Source organism: Oncorhynchus nerka, linkage group LG25 (assembly GCF_034236695.1).
Source record: "Oncorhynchus nerka isolate Pitt River linkage group LG25, Oner_Uvic_2.0, whole genome shotgun sequence".
NCBI classification, from domain to species: Eukaryota; Metazoa; Chordata; class Actinopteri; order Salmoniformes; family Salmonidae; genus Oncorhynchus; species Oncorhynchus nerka.
In genome coordinates this window covers 5,944,204-5,951,345 of record NC_088420.1, presented here as the reverse complement: position 1 = coordinate 5,951,345, position 7,142 = coordinate 5,944,204, and the positions used below count along the sequence as shown (strand labels likewise).

At 46.2% G+C, this 7,142-nt stretch overlaps 1 protein-coding gene across 2 annotated transcripts in view; it reads left to right on the top strand.

Annotated features, from left to right (window-relative positions):
• Window positions 1–188, top strand: part of LOC115118260 (bcl-2-related ovarian killer protein homolog A-like) — a 43,847-nt gene extending 43,659 nt beyond the window's left edge. For both annotated transcript variants that reach the window (XR_010461064.1, XM_065009503.1), the window contains one exon: window positions 1–188. This exon is cut by the window's left edge. The gene's annotated coding sequence lies outside the window, so the exon portion shown is untranslated.
• Window positions 189–7,142: the final 6,954 nt, after the last annotated feature.

Genomic DNA, 7,142 nt, shown 5'->3' with positions numbered 1-7,142 from the left:
TAAGTGGCTCGTTTAGATCTTGTTCTTGATACCATGTCTTGTTTTGAGGTGATGTTACATCTATGCTAATTTGACTAATATTTGCTAGCTAGCGGGCTAACCAACAACTGTAACGATGTATTTGAGAGACAACAAGTGCTCATTGTGCAAATGTATTTATGTTTTCACAATAAAGATTTTAGATTAAATATAGTTTACATGTTGTTAACCATCTAAGCCAGCCAAGTCTGTTTTGACCCATAGTTGTGCATGCGTTGATTTGGTTGCTAAGCAACCAATCCGTCATTTACTCCTGGGCAAATATTCAATTTAAAGCAATAGAATATTTGTATAAATTTGAGTTTCATTTATGCACATACTGTATGTCAAGTGAAGTGTGGATATGGCCCGGACAGAGTGGGAGAATCTCAATTGCGATTTCCCTTGATTCCTCGCGTCCCCTCTCCTCACCTACTCGAAACCCATTGGATGAGCAAGTCAGAGAGGCGGGACCTCTGACCTTCTCATCCAATCGGTTTTTGAGAAGGAGGCGCGAGGAGAAAGAAATAGCCATTGAGATTTTCCCAGGGCTTCTAAATAAAGCCCCCTAGTGGCTGGAAAGAAGAATGACCAGAAAAAAACACAGGAAGAGACTGTTGTGATTTTAGGATCTCTGGATTGATAATGGTCAGATGAATGAAAAGGATAACGGACTTCACTAAGTGAAATAATGATCAATTCCTCAGTTTGGATAGAAATATAGTTTCGATTATAAAGTTTGTTTTGCATTCTAAATGAAGCCCCCTAGTGGCTGGAAAATAATAATGACCAGAAAAAACCCAGGAAGAGACTGTTGTGATTGTTTGCATGGGCTTGTAAGTAAGCATTTCACTGAAAGAGGTTTTATTCGGTTTGATTTATGTGACGAGTGTGTGGATTTATATCAGGCCCCTAGTTAGTGTGTGTGTGTGTGTGTGTGTGTGTGGGGGTGTGGGGGTGTGTGTGGGTGTGTGTGTGGGGGGGGGGGTACTGTTTTATGTAGAATATTGAGATATCATGGATCACTCCATCGTCTGAAACTTAAAATCCCATTCAGACATTTTTTTTTGCCTGTTTTATTCCACAAGTTATTTTAATTTCATGAATAACTTTCACAGTAGCTTTACATATTATTATATTTGGCATCATGCAACACTGAGTGTCATTTCAGAAAATAAAATGTTTTATATTTCAACATTGTTTTAATTGGTTTCATTAATGTCAGTATCATACATTGAAAATGGATAGCTACCAATTTTGCCTACTTTCAAGTGATTGGCCCAAATAGTCAAAAGTCTGCCATGTACAGTTACACAGCAGTAGGGATAGGTAACTAACTGACTAGGAGTCTGGTACACAGGCAGTAGGGATAGGTAACTAACTGACTAGGAGTCTGGTACACAGGCAGTAGGGATAGGTAACTAACTGACTAGGAGTCTGGTACACAGGCAGTAGGGATAGGTAACTAACTGACTAGGAGTCTGGTACACAGGCAGTAGGGATAGGTAACTAACTGACTAGGAGTCTGGTACACAGGCAGTAGGGATAGGTAACTAACTGACTAGGAGTCTGGTACACAGGCAGTAGGGATAGGTAACTAACTGACTAGGAGTCTGGTACACAGCAGTAGGGATAGGTAACTAACTGACTAGGAGTCTGGTACACAGGCAGTAGGGATAGGTAGTCTGCCATGTACGGTTACACAGCAGTAGGGATAGGTAACTAACTGACTAGGAGTCTGGTACACAGGCAGTAGGGATAGGTAACTAACTAACTAGGACTCTGGTAGACAGCAGCAGGGATAGGTAGTCTGCCATGTACAGCAGTAGGGATAGGTAGTCTGCCATGTACAGCAGCAGGGATAGGTAGTCTGCCATGTACAGCAGTAGGGATAGGTAGTCTGCCATGTACAGCAGTAGGGATAGGTAGTCTGCCATGTACAGCAGCAGGGATAGGTAGTCTGCCATGTACAGCAGTAGGGATAGGTAGTCTGCCATGTACAGCAGTTCAGGGATAGGTAGTCTGCCATGTACAGCAGCAGGGATAGGTAGTCTGCCATGTACAGCAGCAGGGATAGGTAGTCTGCCATGTACAGCAAGGGATGGTAGTCTGCCATGTACAGCAGCAGGGATAGGTAGTCTGCCATGTACAGCAGTAGGGATAGGTAGTCTGCCATGTACAGCAGCAGGGATAGGTAGTCTGCCATGTACAGCAGCAGGGATAGGTAGTCTGCCATGTACAGCAGCAGGGATAGGTAGTCTGCCATGTACAGCAGCAGGGATAGGTAGTCTGCCATGTACAGCAGCAGGGATAGGTAGTCTGCCATGTACGGTCTCGAATAGCTAACGTATCATGATTTACTGCCATCTAGCGTCCAATATATTTATATCACCAAACGTTCTTCAACGTTGGAATGTGAGAGAAGCTTCATTCTGGTCGGGTTAGAGTGTTGGACTAGGACTCTAGTACACAGGGGCGGCAGGGTAGCCTAGTGGTTAGAGTGTTGGACTAGGACTCTAGTACACAGGGGCGGCAGGGTAGCCTAGTGGTTAGAGTGTTGGACTAGGACTCTAGTACACAGGGGCGGCAGGGTAGCCTAGTGGTTAGAGTGTTGGACTAGGACTCTAGTACACAGGGGCGGCAGGGTAGCCTAGTGGTTAGAGTGTTGGACTAGGACTCTAGTACACAGGGGCGGCAGGGTAGCCTAGTGGTTAGAGTGTTGGACTAGGACTCTAGTACACAGGGGCGGCAGGGTAGCCTAGTGGTTAGAGTGTTGGACTAGGACTCTAGTACACAGGGGCGGCAGGGTAGCCTAGTGGTTAGAGTGTTGGACTAGGACTCTAGGGGCGGCAGGGTAGCCTACAGGGTTGGACTAGGACTCTAGTACACAGGGGCGGCAGGGTAGCCTAGTGGTTAGAGTGTTGGACTAGGACTCTAGTACACAGGGGCGGCAGGGTAGCCTAGTGGTTAGAGTGTTGGACTAGGACTCTAGTACACAGGGGCGGCAGGGTAGCCTAGTGGTTAGAGTGTTGGACTAGGACTCTAGTACACAGGGGCGGCAGGGTAGCCTAGTGGTTAGAGTGTTGGACTAGGACTCTAGTACACAGGGGCGGCAGGGTAGCCTAGTGGTTAGAGTGTTGGACTAGGACTCTAGTACACAGGGGTGTTGGACGGCAGGGTAGCCTAGTGGTTAGAGTGTTGGACTAGGACTCTAGTACACAGGGGCGGCAGGGTAGCCTAGTGGTTAGAGTGTTGGACTAGGACTCTAGTACACAGGGGCGGCAGGGTAGCCTAGTGGTTAGAGTGTTGGACTAGGACTCTAGTACACAGGGGCGGCAGTGGTTAGAGTGTTGGACTAGTAACCGGAAGGTTGCAAGTTCAAATCCCCCGAGCTGACAAGGTACAAAATATGTCGTTCTGCCCCTGAACAAGGCAGTTAACCCACTGTTCCTAGGCCGTCATTGAAAATAAGAATTTGTTCTTAATTAACTGACTTGCCTAGTTAGATAAAGGTAAATAAATATTGGTAGAACTGGAGAATGCAGGTTAAATATATGTATGGCATTAAAAAGATGCTTGAACGTTACCGTAGTAACCAATAACACTTCCTCATAGATAATGTAAAAAAGCGTAAGATGAGGCTCAACATAATGATACTTTAACAAAAGCAGCTAGGAGAAGTTATAACAGGGCAGTTGTACTGTGTGTTCTGAGGCATGCTCTCTCAAGTACCTCTTCGCTCTCTCTATCTCCCCTCCCGGAGGACATGAGCCCTAGGACCATGCCTCAGCACTACCTGGCCTGACGATTCCTAGCTGTTCCCAGTTCACCTGGCCGCCGTGCTGCTGATCTAGTTTTGCTGTCCTGCCTGCTGCTGTGGACCCCTGACGTGATTCATCCGGCCGTGCTCCTTCTCGGACCCTTGGATTTCAGAATGCCTGGTTGTGAAAAGACAACTGACATTGACTACTGAGGCGTTAAACATACGGTTTTGACAGCTCCTACAGTTTTGACAGCTCCTACAGTTTTGATAGCTCCTACAGTTTTGACTGCTCCTACAGTTTTGACTACTCCTACAGTTTTGACAGCTCCTACAGTTTTGACTGCTCCTACAGTTTTGACAGCTCCTACAGTTTTCACAGCTCCTACAGTTTTGACTGCTCCTACAGTTTTGACTACTCCTACAGTTTTGACAGCTCCTACAGTTTTGACTGCTCCTACAGTTTTGACAGCTCCTACAGTTTTGACTGCTCCTACAGTTTTGACTACTCCTACAGTTTTGACAGCTTCTACAGTTTTGACAGCTCCTACAGTTTTGACAGCTCCTACAGTTTTGACTGCTTCTACGGTTTTGACTGCTCCTACAGTTTTGACTGCTCCTACAGTTTTGACAGCTCCTATGGTTTTGATAGCTCCTACAGTTTTGACAGCTCCTACAGTTTTGACTGCTTCTACGGTTTTGACAGCTCCTACAGTTTTGACTGCTCCGACAGCTTCTATTTTGACAGCTCTTACGGCTTTGCTTCGGTACTGCGGTTTAACTGAAGGCCGGTCCAGAAAGACAATTTCCATAGACGTCCGCAAAAAGAAAATTACTAATAAGACAATTTAGTCATTGCCTTTGTGCGCAAAGTGTCCATTAAATTATTCAACTAATTGTCGCTGAGGCCGATATTTACAGGGCATTCGGAAAGTATTCAGACCCCTTGACTTTTTCCACATTTTGTTACGTTACAGCCTTATTCTAAAATTGATTAAATTGTTCATTTTTTCCCCTCATCAATCTACACACAATACCCCATAATGACGAAGCAAAAACAGTTTTTATACATTTTTGCAAATTTATGAAAAATACGAAACCGAAATATTACATTTACATAAGTATTCAGACCCTTTACTCAGTGCTTTGTTGACGCACCTTTGGCAGCGATTACAGCCTCAACTTTTTTTTAAGGTATGGCGCTATAAGCTTGGCACACCTGTATTTGGGGAGTTTCTGCCATTTTTCTCTGCGGATCCTCTCAAGCTCTGTCAGGTTGGATGGGGAGCGTCGCTGCACAGCTATTTTATGGTCTCTCCAGAGATGTTCGATCGGGTTCAAGTCCAGGCTCTGGCTGGGCCACGCAAGGACATTCAGAGACTCACCCGACCTCAACCCAATTGAGATGGTTTGGGATGAGTTGGACCGCAGTGAAGGAAAAGCAGCCAACAAGTGCTCAGCATATGTGGGAACTCCTTCAAGACTGTTGGAAAAGCATTCCAGGTGAAGCTGGTTGAGAGAATGCAAAGTGTGTGCAAAGCTGTCATCCAGGCAAAGGGGGGCTACTTTGAATAATCTCAAATATAAATATATTTTAACAGTTTTTTGATTACTATGTGATTCCATGTGTGTTATTTCATATTTTTGATGTCTTCACTATTATTTTACAATGTCGAGGGGGAGAGGGGTAGAGCAGTGGGTGAGATGGGTAGGAGTAGAGCGAGGGGGAGGAGTAGAGCAGGGGGTGGGGTAGAAGTAGAGCGAGGGGAGGAGTAGAGCAGGGGGACGGGGTAGGAGTAGAGCGAGGGGGGAGTAGAGCAGGGGGGCGGGGTAGGAGTAGAGCAGGGGGGCGGGGTAGGAGTAGAGCGAGGGGGAGGAGTAGAGCAGGGGGGCGGGGTAGAAGTAGAGAAGGGGGTAGGAGTAGAGAAGGGGGTAGGAGTAGAGAAGGGGGTAGGAGTATAGAGGGGGGTAGGAGTAGAGAAGGGGGTAGGGGTATAGAAGGGGTAGGGGTATAGAAGGGGGTAGGAGTAGAGAAGGGGTAGGAGTATAGAAGGGGGAGGGTTAGGAGTAGAGAAGGGGGTAGGGGTATAGAAGGGGTAGGGGTATAGAAGGGGGTAGGAGTAGAGAAGGGGGTAGGAGTATAGAAGGGGGAGGGTTAGGAGTAGAGAAGGGGTAGGGGTATAGAAGGGGGGGGTAGGAGTAGAGAAGGGGGTACTTCCGGGTTGGAGCGAGCGGTCGCATCTGCACTCGGTCCGCAGGTAGTATTACATTTCATTACATTTCATTATAGTACAACGGTTTGATTTGTCTAATCTTAGCAATTTCTTCTTAGCTAGCTACATAGCCGTCTTTGTATCATAGATAATTGCGTAATTATCGTATTTCGTCGTCCTAACGCAGTCTACACTGCCCTGCAGCTAGCCAGCTAGCTAACGTCCACCGTTAGCTAGTCCACCGTCTACCGATTAGCAGCACAACTATTACACTCAACTGAACGACTTGATTAGTGTAGTGTTAGCTAGCTACATAGTTGTCTTTGCTGTCTTCGTATCCAAGATAATTGTGTAGTTTAGAGTGTGTAGTTTTAGAGTGATTATCTTAATTTACCGAGGTTAGCTAGCCAGCTATTTGTCGTCCTTAACGTAGGAGACACTGCTAGCTAGCCAACAGCTAGCCAACGTCTACCGAACAGAACTTCCGCACTCAACAATCCGGTCGCATTTCGCTTCGCTCCACAGGTAGTATCACATTTTTCATTTCATTTCATTACAGTACAACGGCTTGATTTGTTTGATCGTAGCTAGCTACATAGCTAGCTACATAGCCGTCTTTGTATCAAAGATAATTGTGTAGTCTAGAGCAATTTCCTAGGTTAGCTAGCCAGCTATTGTCGTTCTTTTAACGCAACGTAACGTAATCAACACTGCTAGCTAGCCAGCTAGCCCGAATAGCAGCACAGTAGAAACTATTACACTCAACGGAACGACTTGATTAGTGTAGTGTCAACAACGCAGCCTCTGCCAGCTAGCCTACTTCAGCAGTACTGTATCATTTTAATCATTTTAGTCAATAAGATTCTTGCTACGTAAGCTTAACTTTCTGAACACTCGAGACGTGTAGTCCACTTGTCATTCCAATCTCCTTTGCATTAGCGTAGCCTCTTGTGTAGCCTGTGAACTATGTGTCTGTCTATCCCTGTTCTCTCCTCTCTGCACAGACCATACAAACGCTCCACACCGCGTGGCCGCGGCCACCCTAATCTGGTGGTCCCAGCGCGCACGACCCACGTGGAGTTCCAGGTCTCCGGTAGCCTCTGGAACTGCCGATCTGCGGCCAACAAGGCAGAGTTCATCTCAGCCTATGC